The sequence below is a fragment of the Microcaecilia unicolor genome, chromosome 1, assembly GCF_901765095.1.
Source record: "Microcaecilia unicolor chromosome 1, aMicUni1.1, whole genome shotgun sequence".
Taxonomy (NCBI): Eukaryota; Metazoa; Chordata; class Amphibia; order Gymnophiona; family Siphonopidae; genus Microcaecilia; species Microcaecilia unicolor.
The window spans coordinates 680,367,135-680,382,921 of record NC_044031.1 but is presented as its reverse complement, the minus strand read 5'-3'; the positions used below and the strand labels follow the sequence as shown (position 1 = coordinate 680,382,921).

The window sequence follows — 15,787 nt, the reverse complement described above, 5'->3', positions numbered from 1 at the left end:
TCTGGAATAGAGAGGAAAGCTTTTGAGGCAGTTGTGATGTTTATTTCTCATTTTCATGGCTGGCACTGCAGCATCTTGCATTTGCTAGACAGAAAGAAATTAAAACAGGATGGGTTTATGCAGTCCAACTTATCTAAAGAAATTGAAATACTGTCAAAAATGTGCCTGAACATAGTAACTCTCTGCTCCAGAGTCTTGCTATATTGTTGGAATATGGTGATGCGCAGTTAACTTTGAGGGTCAAAGCTATCGGGTACATATATAATTATTGGGAAAGTTTTCTGTATGTGAATCACTAGAAGGGAAGACAACATGAAATACATGGGGCAAATTGGGGTATGTGGAGCTTATGTAGAAATGTTTGCTATTATAAACTTTGTAGGATCTATTTTAGTACTTATTTTAACACTGAACGCTGGGCAAGTCATGAGTGATAGAAATGCATTACTGATGTACAGTGGTGAACTAGATAATGGCCATTATGATGCTCTGTTGCCAATTCCACAAATTAGCTAGGAAAGCGAATAGAATGTTGGGTATTATTAGGAAAGGTATGGAAAACAGGTGTGAGGATGTTATAATGCCATTGTATCGCTCCATGTTGCGACTGCACCTTGAGTATTGTGTTCAATTCTGGTCGCCGCATCTCAAGAAAGATATAGTAGAATTGGAAAAGGTGCAGCGAAGGGCAACTAAAATGATAGCGGGGATGGGACGGCTTCCCTATGAAGAAAGACTAAGGAGGCTAGGACTTTTCAGCTTGGCGAAGAGACGGCTGAGGGGAGACATGATAGAGGTATATAAAATATTGAGTGGAGTGGAACAGGTGGATGTGAAGTGTCTGTTCACGCTTTCCAAAAACACTAGGACTAGGGGGCACCTTCCCCTCTCTCCCTCTCCCTCCTGTTGTTCCTCTTTCCCTCCTCTGAAGCTAATTACTATATTTTGTATTAATGTTGCTTAATAGACCATTGTACGCCACATTGAGCCTGCCCATGGGTGGGAATAATGTGGGATATAAATGCCATAAATAAATAAATAAAACAAATCGGAGAAAATGTTTCTTCACCCAATGCATAATTAAACTCTGTAATTCGTTGCCGGAGAACGTGGTGAAGGCGGTTAGCTTGGCAGAGTTTAAAAAGGGGTTAGACGGTTTCCTAAAGGACAAGTCCATAAACCACTACTAAATGGAAAAATCCACAATTCCAGGAATAACATGTATAGAATGTTTGTACGTTTGGGAAGCTTGCCTGGTGCCCTTGGCCTGGATTGGCCGCTGTCGTGGACAGGATGCTGGGCTCGATGGACCCTTGGTCTTTTCCCAGTGTGGCATTACTTATGTACTTAAATGAGAGTAATATGAAAAGTGAGTGTGTATAAAGGGTGACTAAAAAAGAGGGGGGGGGGGGGGAGAGAGAGAATCAGGGGAAACTACGGAGGGGAAAAAGAAAAAAGAAGAAAATAGCAAAACTGCAGTGCAAGAGCAGACCTGGCTGGAGAAGGTTAGAGAATAAGCCACAAAGTAAAGATTGCAGGAAGGTATACAACAGAAAAACGGACAGATCACAAGAAACTATGTAGCAAAGAGGCATATGAATAAAAAAAGAAATGCAAAGAAAAACACCAGAGAACAGATCAAGGAAACTATTGAATAATGAGAAATACAAATACTGAAGCAGACATATTTAACATGGTCAAGTCTCTGCAGGTAGAGGTACCCAGGCTCTTTATGTGGTTTAGAACCTAGATCTCGATACTGAGAGATTTAACTCTAGTGCCTTCTTTCTGCTTTGTTCTTATCCTTTTATGTTTGCATTTTTAAAGGCAACATTCAAAATCTCTCCATGAATCTACTGTTTTATGGGCAACCAGAGAAGATCCTGTAACTCCAATGAGATATGGCCATATGATTTACAATAAATACTCTTGTTAAAAAAACACAATAAACAAATCCTATGCTCACTTTCTATGGAGGTTTTCTTAATTTTCATGTATGCAATTTCAATTAGCTTCTATTTTAAAGAGCCATCCGTATTCACGAAAAGATGAGGGGGGGGGGGACTATGGATTTTGTGGGCAGCTACTAAAATGATCAGTGGTTTTCATCATAAAGTACATAAGGAGAGACTTAACGATCTCTCTCTCTTATATATATGTTACTCAGGAGTAATCTAAAAGAAATATTTTACACAAAGGGTGGTGGATGCATGGAAAGGACTCCCAGTGGAGGTGGTGGAGATGAGGACTGTATCTGAATTCATGAAAGCATGGGACACGCACAAAAGATCTCTAAGGGAAAGGAAGGAGAAGCAGAGACTAGTAGTTGATATGGTTGGACAGACTAGATAAGTCATGTGGAGGAGCGTTTTCGATATGACATCTAAATCCGACTTTGGGCGTTTTGTTAAAAATGTCCAAAAATTAAGTAGTGAAAATGAACAATTTTCAAACCAGAAAAATGTCATCTTTTTTTCTTTAAAAATGACCGTTTCCTAGAGTGAAGTAGAGTAGCTCAGTGGTTAGAGCACCAGTCTTAACACCTGAAGTGGCCAGTTCAAAGCCCACTGCTGCTCTTGTAATCTTGGGCAAGTCACTTAACCCTCTGTTGTCTCAGGTACAAAATTAGATTGTGAGCCCAACAGGGACAGAGAAATACCCAGTGTACCTGAATGTAACTCACCTTGAGCTCCTGCTGAAAAAGGTGTGAGCAAAATCCAAATAAACAAATAGATGCTGTGCTTAATACATCTATCTTTTTGGACCATTTTCCAAAAAAAGGTAAAAGTTAAAAACGCACAAAAATCAAGCCATTGGGACCTAGGGGGTGCCAGCTTTCCTAGTCGCCTGGTTACACAGGCATCCCGCCAGAGCAGGGTTGGCACCCTAGGGGGCACTGCTGTGGACTTCACTTAAAAGGTCCTAGGTACACATCTCACCATTAACCCTTTATACTGTATGGTGAGCCCTTCAAACCCCACAAAAAAACCTACTGTACCCAACTATACACCACTAAAATAACCCTTATGGCTGCAGATGTCACCTATATGTGGTAGGTTTGGGTTTTTTTTAGGGGGGGGATGTCACTTTCCACCACAAGTGTAATAGAGTGCATTATGGGGGTCACCTTCACTACAGTTCACTGCACCCACAATCAATTAGGCTATTCCAGGGACCTGCTTGCTGCTCTAACAGGACTGCTCTAACATCTGAAGCTGTTATAGAGGCTAATATGTACCGCTTCATTTACATCTTTACGGGTTGGAAGGGGGGGGGGTCAGTGACCACTGAAGGAGTAAGAAGGTGTCATTCCTTTATTCCTGCAGTAGTCATCTGGTCACTTAGGGCACTTTTTTGTGGCTTATTCATTAATAAAACAGGTCTAGACCAAAACATCCAACTTATAGCACTGGATGTTTTTGTTTTGTTCCATTATAGCAGAAAAACATCCAAGTGTTAGGAACGCCAAGATCCTGCCCTTAATACGCCCCTGGCATGCCCCCTTGTGATTTGAATGCACTTCTGACAGACTTCATAATAATAGAGATCTTAGGATCTTTAAGAAAGTAATAGTTGAGAACTTTTACAAAATTATATTAAAAATATGTTATAAAAAATTGATGGATGGACTGATGATGAAATAAGTGTGTCACCTGCTTCCAAAACAAATAAGTCCACCTCTGATGCTCCACTATCAAATTTAAAAGTTACCCACTGCAGATAAATTTGGAATTGTATGATTTGATTGACTGATCTGTAGTTATTAGAATTTTGTATATAAGTGGCCTTACGGGTAACTACATCGCTTACACCTTCTTCAGTAAAGACTGAAGCACAGAATGTATTTAGTCTCTCTGCTAGGGCACTCAGGGAGGACAAGACCATTTTTTACTCATTGATGATCTAATGTTCCCATGGATTCCCTTACAGACTTTCTGCTTCTGATATACCTGAAAAAGTTATTACTATGAGTTTTCACCTCTGTGCCAAGTTTCTCTTCGTATTCTCTTTGAGCGAGCTTTATCAATGCTTTGCATCTAATTTGCCAGTTTTTATGTTGCTTCTTGTTTTCTTCATTCAGATCCTTCTTCCAGTTTTTGAAGGATGTTCTTTTGGCTTTTGTGATGGAAAATATTAAAAATTGCTTTTCAGTCTTGCTTTAAATCGATAACACATTTTCAAAATCCCCTGTCTTTGACCAAAAGTGACTTTCCTGGTATATGTCAAAGAACAGGCTGGAATGTAAGGCACATCTCAAGAACAATGTATGAGATAAGACACACTCAAGAACAGGTTAGGATGCCTCTGAAGCCAGCTTGTGCAGGAGGGACTTGGGGTATACTTGAGGTTCTGGACCCATCGTGCAGAAAAGACTTGTTCCTCCCCAGTTGATGAGATAAGGGCCTGAATGATGTAATTCCTGACCAGTGATGTGTGTGTTCTCTCCTTTTCTATAGCCTTCCTTTAGTAATGTACTCAATTAGTGTATTTCTTAATCATTCTGTAGTTCGAATAATAATGACTTATACACTCTCCAATTAAAGTGCAAATAAAGAGTTTCACTTACCCAATATGAATCTAAAAGAATCTGTATTATTTTAGTCTTTGAGCAGTCTATATTCCAACTTGATGAGATACAGTGGAGTTTTTTTTCTAACTGATGATTGTGCTATAGTCCTAAATAATTGCTGATTTATGCCATAAAGGATTGTAAGCTTTTGTTCTAAGGTCTTTTCTCCACTATTTAGTATTTGGGTTCTGTTCTATGACCTTATTTATTACACAGTATCTACTACCACTTATTAGTGAGCTGATTATTTTGACGGTAACTGAACTCGCCAATTCTTATGCTGTTGCCAAATTTGCTAGCTTTTCTTCATCTGTCTGATTGTTCTGGCTTGGTGGACGGTATTATAGCCCCACCAGTATTTATTTATTGCATTTGTATCCCACATTTTCCCACCTTTTTGCAGGCTCAATGTGGCTTACATAATACCGTGTTGGCGATCGCCAATTCAGGTTTGAGAAATACAGAGTGGTATTGCGTTAAAGTTACATAAGTGACAAAGTAGATTGTTTCCCTTCACACATGGAATCCATAAGGATTCCACTTTGCTGTTGCCTGCAGAAGTTTAATTTTGTTTGACTCAATTCCCTCTTTGACATATAGTGCAACCTCCCCCCCCCAACCACAATTTGATCAACCCTATCATTACGATACTAGTAAAAGAGGCCCATTTCAGAGCAAATGAAACGGGCGCTAGCAAGGTTTTCATCACCAACACCCCCCCTCCCTCCCTGGCCAACCCCTTCGTTGTTCTGCCATTGCTCCGCCCCCAACATCATGACGTTTGACGCGAGGGTTGGGCCAGGAGCGATTTGCCACCCCCCCCGCGCCTCCCTCCCTGCCAACCCCTTCGTTGTTCTGCCATTGCTCCGCCCTCGAGGGTGGGGCCCGGAGCGATTTTGGTGGCTTCACCACCACGAACCTTCGAACCTTTTTGAAGGAAGTCAGGGCTTGGCTTCAGTGACGTCAGTGTCCTCAGAACGTTGAGGGTGAGTTTTATTATAGTAGATAATATACACCCTAGTAACAGTGTCCTTTTGGTTGTCCTCCTTCCACCAGGTCCCTGAGATGCCTACTATATCTATTTCTTCATTTAGTGCTATATGCTCTAAATCTTCTTTCTTATTTTTTTAGGCTTCTAGTATTTATATAAAGACACTTCAAATTGTGGTTTCTCTTTACATCTAGAAGCTGCTTAGAAGTTGACAGGGATAATTTGTAACCTTTACTCTGCTCTTCCTTTAAAAACTCCCAGCTTTCTTTCATCTTTGTTGAAACCTCCCTAAGGTCCTGTTTTCAAAGTATCCTTCCAGGATATTTCACTCCGAACTATGATCTTGAAGCAGGGGCGTAGCTACAGGTGGGCCTGGGTGGGCCCAGGCCCATCCAGTCTCTGTGACCTCCAACTGGTGCCTATCTGCACAGCCGCATTCAGTGACGTGCAGTTGTGCAATGCAGCCTCCGGGACGGTTTAGAAAACAAGCCACACAGCAGCTCTCCCGCCTCAGTTACTGGGAGTCGGGCAATAGGACAGGGACCTGCTTCGGCACATGACGCAGCGTACCTCAGAAATAAAGAGAACAGCAGCTACCAGCGTGCTCCCTCCAGTGGCGAGAGACAGCGGCACGTGTGTCACCAAGAATTCTGGTATCCGAGATCTCACCAGCCACACTTTAGGGGATCAGTGCAAGTCAGGACATGAGCGAGCCGACTAGCAACCAGAGGTTTTACTTTTGCTTCTGTCAACAGCATCCACCCCCATACAGTGAATGCGTACACTCAACACTGAGGGAGAGACGGTGAGGAGTGAGTGCAGCCCTGCACTCCCCTCCCCAAACAAAAAAGACAGCTGGACACTCGCCGAAGAAAAGAAAAGAGGCAGCAGAAGTGACATTCAAGATGAACTGCTTGAGCATTGTAGCAGGGAGGAGAGCTTGGGATACTATTTCCAATTAGTTTGCTAATTTTTTTCTTCATGCATTGCTGAAGTGAAGTCATGGGTAAAGTTGAAAGCTGTCTGTGGACTTTAACTGGTCTTTTGTTGACGGCTGGAGAAGAGATATTCTCAGGTATGAAGTTGCTGCGACTTTCATCAGGGTGCGGGGCTCTCTGCCTGGAATGGAAACGTTTCTTTTTTTTTTTTTTACGGAGAGGGAGAAGCAGGGCTGATGCTGGCTATAGGGAGGGATGGTGGAATAGGGAAGGGAAAGGCTGATTTTGGGTTACAAGAATGGATTAGGGGGGATAGGAAAGGAAGGGCCCATAGTGCTCACTCATATTAGCTGTGGGCCCACTCAAAATGTTAGGTCTGGCTATGCCACTGATCTTGAGTTATTGAATTAGTGTCATAAAAATCCCTCTAAATCAGGGGTTCTCAACCCAGTCCTTGGGACACACCTAGCCAGTCAGGTTTTCAGGATACCCACAATGAATATGCATGCGATAGATTTGCATGCACTACCTCCATTCTATGCAAATCTATCTCATACATATTCACTGTGGATGTCCTGAAAACCTGATTGGCTAGATGTGTCCCGAGAACGGGGTTGAGAATCTCTGCTCTAAATGTTTAATCATAGGTGTAGTCTGCCTTCTCGTCTTGGAGGGACAAAGCATATGGAAGTCATATTGGCAGTGGTGAAGAAGGGGAGACCCAAGTTAGAATTACGCTCCCCAACAGTTTGGATTGGTGCTGTCCCCCATGCCCACCACAAACTATGCCTATGTCAATGGTTTCCAAACCTGATCCTGGAGGCACCCCAGCCAGTCAGCTTTTCAGAATATCCACAATGAATATTCATGAGATATTTGGGTGCTGTCCCCCATGCCCACCACAAACTATGCCTAGGTATTTGTTAACACACTGTAGTAAAAAAAACCCTCAGTTAAGTGGAATGGAGGCATATCCTAGTGCTTACAGAACTGGGCTGACAAACAAATACATCGAAGCGAGTTACAATAAATCCCATTACTACTCCTTGTGATATTGAGCAAGTCACTTGACCCTCCATTGCCTCAAGTACAAAAATGAGATTGTAAGCTCTCCAGCCACAGGGAATTTCCTGTTTTACCTGAATGGAGGAGTGGCCTAGTGGTTAGGGTGGAGGACTTTGGTCCTGGGGAACTGAGGAACTGAGTTCAATTCCCACTTCAGGCACAGGCAGCTCCTTGTGACTCTGGGCAATTCACTTAACCCTCCATTGCCCCAGGTACAAATAAGTACCTGTATATACTATGTAAGCCGCATTGAGCCTGCCATGAGTGGGAAAGCGCGGGGTACAAATGTAACAAAAAAAAAAAAAAAAACTTGAGCTACTACTGAACAAGGTGTGAGATATAACTCCATAAAAATAAATTAAGGATCCTATGACCTTCTCCCACCCTTGCACTTACTACTTCACTCAGTGCAGAAATCTGTCCGAAGTATCCTTGAAGATCAAAGAAGTTGATTTTTTATTTCAATACTATGGAGCCAGCCGGATTAAACAGAGTAGAATGGGCTGCATTTTTTTGACATTGACTTAAGATTGCCGGAATTAGAAACTTTTGTGTTGGATTGGTCAGTTCAAATGATGACGTGATTCCTTTGTTTAGTTTCGGATTGGTTCATAGACATGGTGGAGCGGCACGTCATTAATTAATAAATTGAAGGCACATGTGAGGCAGTTACAGGCTCGTCTTTGGAGTACAGCACTTGAGATAGGAGAATGTGAGGATATCTCTGAGCGTGAACATATGACAGTGAATGTGGAGTCTTTACAAATGTGTTGAAACCCCTGAAGCAGCAACAGCGAAACGGGGATTTCCCTGTTGGGTTATGATTCAGCTACTGATTGAGTATGGGACACCATCACGTTGGCAGTCACGATAAGTAATCGGTAGCAAAGTACAGCAGCATATTGTAAAGCAGTGTACATCTTTTTGAGACAGATATTCTCTGTGATCTCTTTTTTTTGTGGAAACAGGCAAGGATCTGCTGCTCTTTCACTTGGATAAGTTACTTCTATTTTTGACATTTTTGGACATTTAATTGTGTGGAGTTTTTTTCGGGGGCCATATGATGCTGCGCCATGCTCATGCCTTATAGTCCGTTGTTTGGGCTGGCTGGGTAGCGTTACTGAATTCCCCCGTTTTTCTCCACTTTAATGGGTCTTTTTTGTTAAAGAAAGGTGCAGATCATTGGGTCCTGTATTTCTATAATAAATATACACAGGTAGTGTGAAACTGTGATCTTGAATTTCAAATTGATTTACTGTAAGCTTGAATGGAATATTAGATACAAATCAAGGTCAGATATACACATATTTTATCTTGTTGGGCAGACTGGATGGACCATACAGGTCTTTCTTTCTCTGCCATCATCTACTACGTCTGTAAAATAAAATTGTAGGGTACAGAAACAACAAGGACCTTTCCATTGCTGGGTCATACTATGTTGCTGACCTGGTGGGAGAATGCACATTTTTCTGCTGCTCTCTGTCCTGTGTTGTCCCAGAATTTTTACTACCATTAAACATTTATCTTTGTATTAGGATTTTGCAAGGAAAGGTATGACATAGTTGTTAAACAAGACATTGATCATCAGAAAGTCCTGGACTCAAATCCCAGTTGTGCTACCGACAGTAAAACTCTTGTAAAGACATTTTAGAGATTTCACTCTGGATCTATTTATTCAGGTGCAACTAAATGATAATAGATTTCCTTTAGTAGATGCCCAATCTTTTACAGTTTGATCGCTATATGATAGCTGCTGGCAAGTTCTTAAGCTCTGAGACCTAGGACAATGGAGCAGATTTAAAATAGTTTTCTTCGGTTTGATTACGGGATGCTCTTTATATTATTTCGACTAGCAAACACAAGAATCCTTACTGATCGAAGTGGAAATTACTGGGGCCAGCCCTGTGGGTGCAGTGGACAATGAATGAGCAACCTTCTAGACAGTGTTTAATGAGGGGTAATTGCTACTATAGTTTAGCACCCAAAATCATTTTACAAAATTGACGCCTATGGTGCAAACTTTGATTGTAACCTTTTCGACTATATCTGCAAAAAGAACTTGTATGATTTTAGTTTGAAATCCTTCCCTGAGGTCCTGGTATCTTCCTGTACAGGAGAAATATGTTAGAGACGTTACCTCCAGGTGAGTATTGTCGGCAGCACAAGGCAAGGCGGGATCTGTCCTCGTGCCACCATGGTCTACCCCATATCATAGTCATCCCCTTCTTACCTGGATGCCTCATGGTGGAGCGCGCCTCGCTGACCTAGAGCCGGAACCAAGCCACCAGCTTGCGCGCGCTGCCCTGGCTCCCAGCAGGATTAAGACGCTCATCGGCTCCTTGCTCCTGCCAAAAAGCACGCGGAACCGCCCAGGGCTCGGGTGAGTACAAATGCCCCAAGTAGGCGTGGCTTGTTGCGTTTCTACCTTCACTTCTCAAGTAGGAGGGGGGTGGGGTGGTAGCTTTCACTTTCGTGCAGCTGGGTTCGCATTTCATTGGCTCCGCCGCAGCCCGCTGTATTTGACGTATGTGTTAAAAGATGTCCCGATCTCTGAAAATAATAAAGTAATATTCAACACTGAGTAAAAAAACAAATGTAAAAGTTACAATAAAAGGGTACTTCTTACAGGACTACACATTTTTTAAATAGTGTGTCTAGTTCTAACTTTCTTTTTTAACACATATCTGAATCTGATCCCTATTTATGGACGATCTTAGTTGCTTTCGTTTATCGCCAACACTCTGCTTAATACTTAACTTGCTCTGTGTTGATAAAACCTTCTGGTGTTGATAGACTATAAACTATAACAAATTTGGACAACATGCTAAGATGAACTTGAAAGTTCTTTGAAAGATTAGCCTTGGAACTCCTATGATTATTTCTTTATTATCTCCTTAATGTACATAAAAGCATATGGGGCCAGATTCTACATATGTCACCTAAAAAATCGCTTAGGGGTGTTCTATAAACTATCTGGCCATGTGACTAGAATTATGCCAATGAAAACCTGGTGTAAATGCTCAAGTCTCACTTTAGGCATGGAGCAGGTTATTCTATAACACTGCATGTAAGGTTTTGGAATGCCCACAATCCACCCATGCTCCCTCCACAGCCACGCCCCGTTTTGGGATCCGCTTGGTAAAATTTATGGGGACTATGTTGTAGAATACACTTAAAGGTAGATGATCATACCCCAGCGCTATTTTAGATAGCGCTCTGGAAATACCGCTCTTTCAACACCGTAGTAGCACGGTGTAGCTCTATGGCATGATCAGAAGTTAATGTAGGCAGATATATGCAGCGGTGTAGCGGCGCTAACCCCTGTAGACAGCGTAGTTAAATGAAGCTAAGTAGCCGGGACGCATGCACAGTAATCAGATGCGCTAATCAGACGCACTAGGCTACGAACAGCACGCTTGTGCGTAGGGCTGCTTGTCGTTTTGTCGTAAAGTGCGTCCTTTCGTAAAGCGGGTTCAACCACATGGTGCTGTAAAACATTGGTTCCCTGTTGATCGAGGTGGCTTTGCATTGTATTGTTTGTACCTCGTTCGCCTTTGCTGGTAACTGGGTTTTCTCAATTCCTCCAGGTTTTTTGTTGTTTTGTAGGGGGTGGTGTAAAGTTTTGGGGTGATGTAAGGGTCTGGTGACAGCAAATCTCTTATTTACACAACTCTGTGCTCTGGAGCACTATGGTATGACACTTATATTTAACAAAACAAAAAATAGAACAATGTACAATTTTTTTTTTTTTTTTTTAACAAAGTCTCTCAAGGGAGGCCTTGTCCTCCTCCCTGTATGGCCCTTTGCAGCGGGCTAACGAGCACCCTTTGCACCCTGAAGTGCTGCTCGTTAGCCTGCCGTGTTGCCGACATCTCCAGCTTCATTGTGTATTTTTATTTACCATTTCCCTTCTTTTCTGATTTTTCATGATTCATCGCCGGCTTGTATAGCATAGGTAGTTGTTGGTTCCTCCTGTACCTGTGTGTTTTTAACCTTGTTCAGGTAAGCATCAGCTTTTTCTCTTTTAACAAAAGGCCGCCCAGCAGAAAAGGGGTTCGTGTTGCACTTCATGGAATTTTATTGAATTCTTGTAATAACAATACAGGGATAAGAAAAATACAACTAGCTCTGATGGGTCCTGCGCCACAAGAACACCAGCTAGGAACCTGGCATTATTCTGCAGCGCTGTTTTTCGGTATAGCGCCATTCAACACCTCTGTTCATGAGGCGCTAGTTTTCGATCATCCAGGAGGAATGCGAAATGACCTTATTTACATGAGATTGACTACATTTAAATGTCATGTGCGCAAGTGCCTAGCGCGCTTGCAGTTTATGGCGGTAACCACATTGATCATCCCACATTGTTAAAAGCGTGCACAAAAACAGCGTTAATGGGCTTGCGCGCTCACATTGACTTTTGATCATTAGTGCATTAGCGAGTAGTGCATGTAAATTCTAATTATTGCCAATTAGTGCTTAACAAATAAAATAATTGCTTGTTACCATCTAATTATCAGTGCTGGTTGGCTTGTTATCAAATTAAGTTGCAGGCACAAATTGGCTATGCGTGCTAATTTGAACACGTAACTCAAGGCGCCATATATTGAATTAGGTGGATGATGTGCCATAGTGGGCCAGATTAGAGACCCACTGAGCCCAGCAGTAACCTATCCAGATCAAGGGACCTGGCAAGATTCCAAAGGACGGATCCATTCTTTGTTGTTCACTCCAAGAGACCAGCAACAGCTTTCCCAAATCTACCTGGTAAATAATAGTTTATGACTTTTCCTCCAGAAACTTGTCTAAACCCATTTCATTTTATGTTACCCCTTGTATGTTTGAAAAAAAAAAAAAAACACTTTCTCTGATTTGTTTTAAATATGCTACCAGAATGTGAAGTTACCCAGTTCTAGGTGGGAGATTTTGGGACAGTCCTGGATTTCTGACCACACATTATGGGACATGCAGCACTAATTTCAATAAATAAAGAGGGGCAAAATTAAAAAAAACTCCATATGAGGAAATTAAAAAATACACCTACAAAAAGTGAACCTCACAGGGGAAAAAACCCCTTGAAAAACACCCAAATCTTCAAAATTAAATACTACGTATGGTGCAAGCTCACATGTCTGTTTAAAAGAAAAAGTCCCGTTCGTTCCAAAACAACCAAATAGTTGTGTAGCAAAACTCTTTAATATGCAAATCTTTGTATGGTCTGAGTCCTGCATATAGCAATCCAGCTTAGGATAGACCGTAGAGAGCTTCGACAGAAACTCCAGTCATTTGGAACATGAGGACGGTGCTGGGCAGACTTTTTCAGTCTATGTCCTGCAAATAATAAGATGGATTTGAATAGGCTTTGTTGGCAACTCCTGTAATTGGAGCATAAGGATACAGCTGAGCAAACTTCTATGGTCAATGTCCTTGAAACTACAAAGAAAGACCATGATCAAGTATATAATATCATGTTCATTATTGATTCAATCTTGAATTGAGAATGAATGAGACTATTGGGTAGACTAGATGGACCATTCAGGTCTTTATCTGCTGTCACTTAATTAATAAATTTCTTTATTTATTAGGATTGATTTACCACATTTTTCAAGGAATTCACTCAAGGTGATGTACAGTAAGAATAGATCAAACATGAGCAATAGGCAATTACAGCAGTAAAAATATTCAAATAACAATACAAAGTATGGCATGGTATAATTCTTACAATGTCAACACAATACGTAATAGAACATTTTAATTGATATTGAAGGGTAAAGCAAAGATGGAACACATAGATAAGAGAGTAAGAAGAGTTAGAAAGTAAGGTGACTGATTTAAAGAAAGTTGCACGTGAGGTCAGAGAGATGGTTAAATATTATCTCAGCTAGGGTAGGAGTGGATAAACATGTCATGCTGCAGTATGTGCAGCCCGTGTCACTCCTTGTGTATGTGAGTGAGACTAACAAGTCAGTTACTTCTTCCATTAAAGGCCTGGTTGAAGAGCCAAGCTTTCACCTGCTTCCTGAAGTAGAGATAGTCTTGTGTTAAGCAGAGCCTTTCAGGGAGTGCATTCCAGAGTGTGGGGGCTACTCCAGAGAAGGCTCACTTGCGGGTATCACATTGTGTAATGTCTTTTGGAGAGGGTGTGGTTAGTGATAGTCCTTGAAAGGACCTTAGTGTCCTTGGCGGTGTGTAGAGGATCATCCTATTCTTCAGGTACTCAGGGTCGTTCCCTTTCATGGCCTTGAAGATCAGACATAGAGTTTTAAATAGTACTGGCAGCCAATTAAGTTTTTGCAAAAATGGTGTGATATGGTCATGTCGCTTGCAACCTTCTACGAGTCTTGCTGCAGCATTCTGAATCAATTGGAGCTGGTGTAGGCCCCTTGTAGTCAGACCATTGTATAGTGCATTGCAGTAATCCAGTCTTGATGTTATCATGGCATGCACAACTGGGATAAGATTTGCCTTCTCGATGTAAGGAGAGAGGCAGCATAGCCTCTTGAAGGTTGCTTGGAATTGGGGAATCAGAGTAAGTGTTGAATCTAACTGTATGCCAAGGTTCCTGACTTGTGATTTGAGGAGGAGTTCGTACTTCCCAAAAGGAATTTTGATGTCAGGTATGTATCCACTTGTGTTAGGGTTCCAGAGAAGCTCGGTTTTACTTGGGTTCAGGCAAAGTTTGTTGTGTATAGCCCATTCTTGAATAGTGCTGGGCAGACTTATACAGTCTGTGCCAGAGCTGGTGGTGGGAGGCGGGGCTGGTGGTTGGGAGGCAGGGATAGTGCTGGGCAGACTTGTACGGTCTGTACCCTGAAAATGACAGTTACAAATTAAGGTAAAATATACACAAAAAGTAGCACATATGAGTTTGTCTTGTTGGGCAGACTGGATGGACCGTGCAGGTCTTTTTCTGCTGTCATCTACTATGTTACTATGTTACTATGATGTTAGACATGCTACTATGTAAATCTTCAATGAAAAAACACTGTTTAAACTCTAATATGGACCATGCATTGCTGCTCGCTTTGTCAAGGAACCCAATTTAAAAGTTTCACAGTATGAACTCCTGCGAGCAAGAACAGCATACATAAGATTAAACACTACAGTTTAACTTAAGCACTAATTTAAAAAAGCAGTATATACATGTACATCAGCAGACAATGACCGGGCAAGGTACCTCATAATCCTGCTCATAACAGCTAGTGGAAAATGCTGAAGGGCTGGAAACCGGAAAGATGGCCCTTAAAAAGGAGAATGTCAAGCCGGCTGTCTGACCAGACACCCCCGTGGTAACATGACATCACAGAAACGCCCACCATTTTACCTCACGGTTCAATCCCCATGGTTCAAACGTATGTATGGATCCATTTTTGTTCCTGGCGCCAAAGTTGATGCACCGAGTCTTCCGCTCTCAAAAGAGTAGGAACCTCCAACTACAACAAAATGCAAATCATCTAAATTGTGATAATGGGAGATCCAGTGCTGCACCAAAGGTGCTTCAGTGGCCCCCATAAGTATTCAGCTAACATGTTCTAAAATCCTTTATCACACTGCTCTTGTGGTATGTCCAATATACAAGTTAGGACGTGGACACCAGATCACATATACCACCCCAGCAGATGAACAGTCATAGTCCTTAACCTATATTTATTGAATAAAGCGGGATGGTGAATGATCTGAACAGTCAAAGCATAATGGCACCACTTTGTGGTAAAACGTCTCCAGGACTTGAAGTTTTAATCCAAGATTTAACTAAAAGGTCCCTCAAATTTCTGCCCCACATAAAAGCAAAATGGGGCATGTCCTGAAAAACACCATGTGGTTGCTGAATGTGCCGAAAAGAGCTTGCAACATACGTAGTGTTTAATTTTGAAGATTTGAGTGTTTTTCAAGGGTTTTTTTTCCCCTGAGGTTCAATTTTTGTAGGTGCACTAATTTCAATAGGCAGGATCAGGCACTACAAATCCCATGCTGCTTTGGGATGTAGGTTCAAAACCAGGACTGACTAAAAAGTCTCCAGCCTGAAACTGGGTAACTTGGCATCTCTGCAATTCCTGTTTGCTCATTCCACTTCACTCCACTCATGATTTTATAGGCCTCTATCATATCTCCTCTCAGCTGTTTCTTCTTTAAGCTGTAGAGCCATTCCATCCCCTTTATTATTTTTGTCACACGTCTCTGGACGTTTTTTTTTTAGTTCTGCTATGTCTTTTTCTTTTTAGATTG

The 15,787-nt window shown here is 41.8% G+C and overlaps 1 protein-coding gene across 3 annotated transcripts in view; it reads right to left on the bottom strand.

Moving 5' to 3' along the window:
- GRAMD2A (GRAM domain containing 2A) overlaps positions 1–9,936 on the bottom strand; it is a 141,683-nt gene extending 131,747 nt beyond the window's left edge. Inside the window, exon 1 of one of the 3 annotated variants that reach the window (XM_030187812.1) lies at positions 9,795–9,936. The gene's annotated coding sequence lies outside the window, so the exon portion shown is untranslated. Of the gene's footprint in view, positions 1–9,701; positions 9,720–9,794 lie in introns of those variants that run through there. The other 2 variants (XM_030187796.1, XM_030187804.1) reach the window with 2 other exon arrangements.
- Between the last annotated feature and the right edge of the window lie 5,851 nt (positions 9,937–15,787).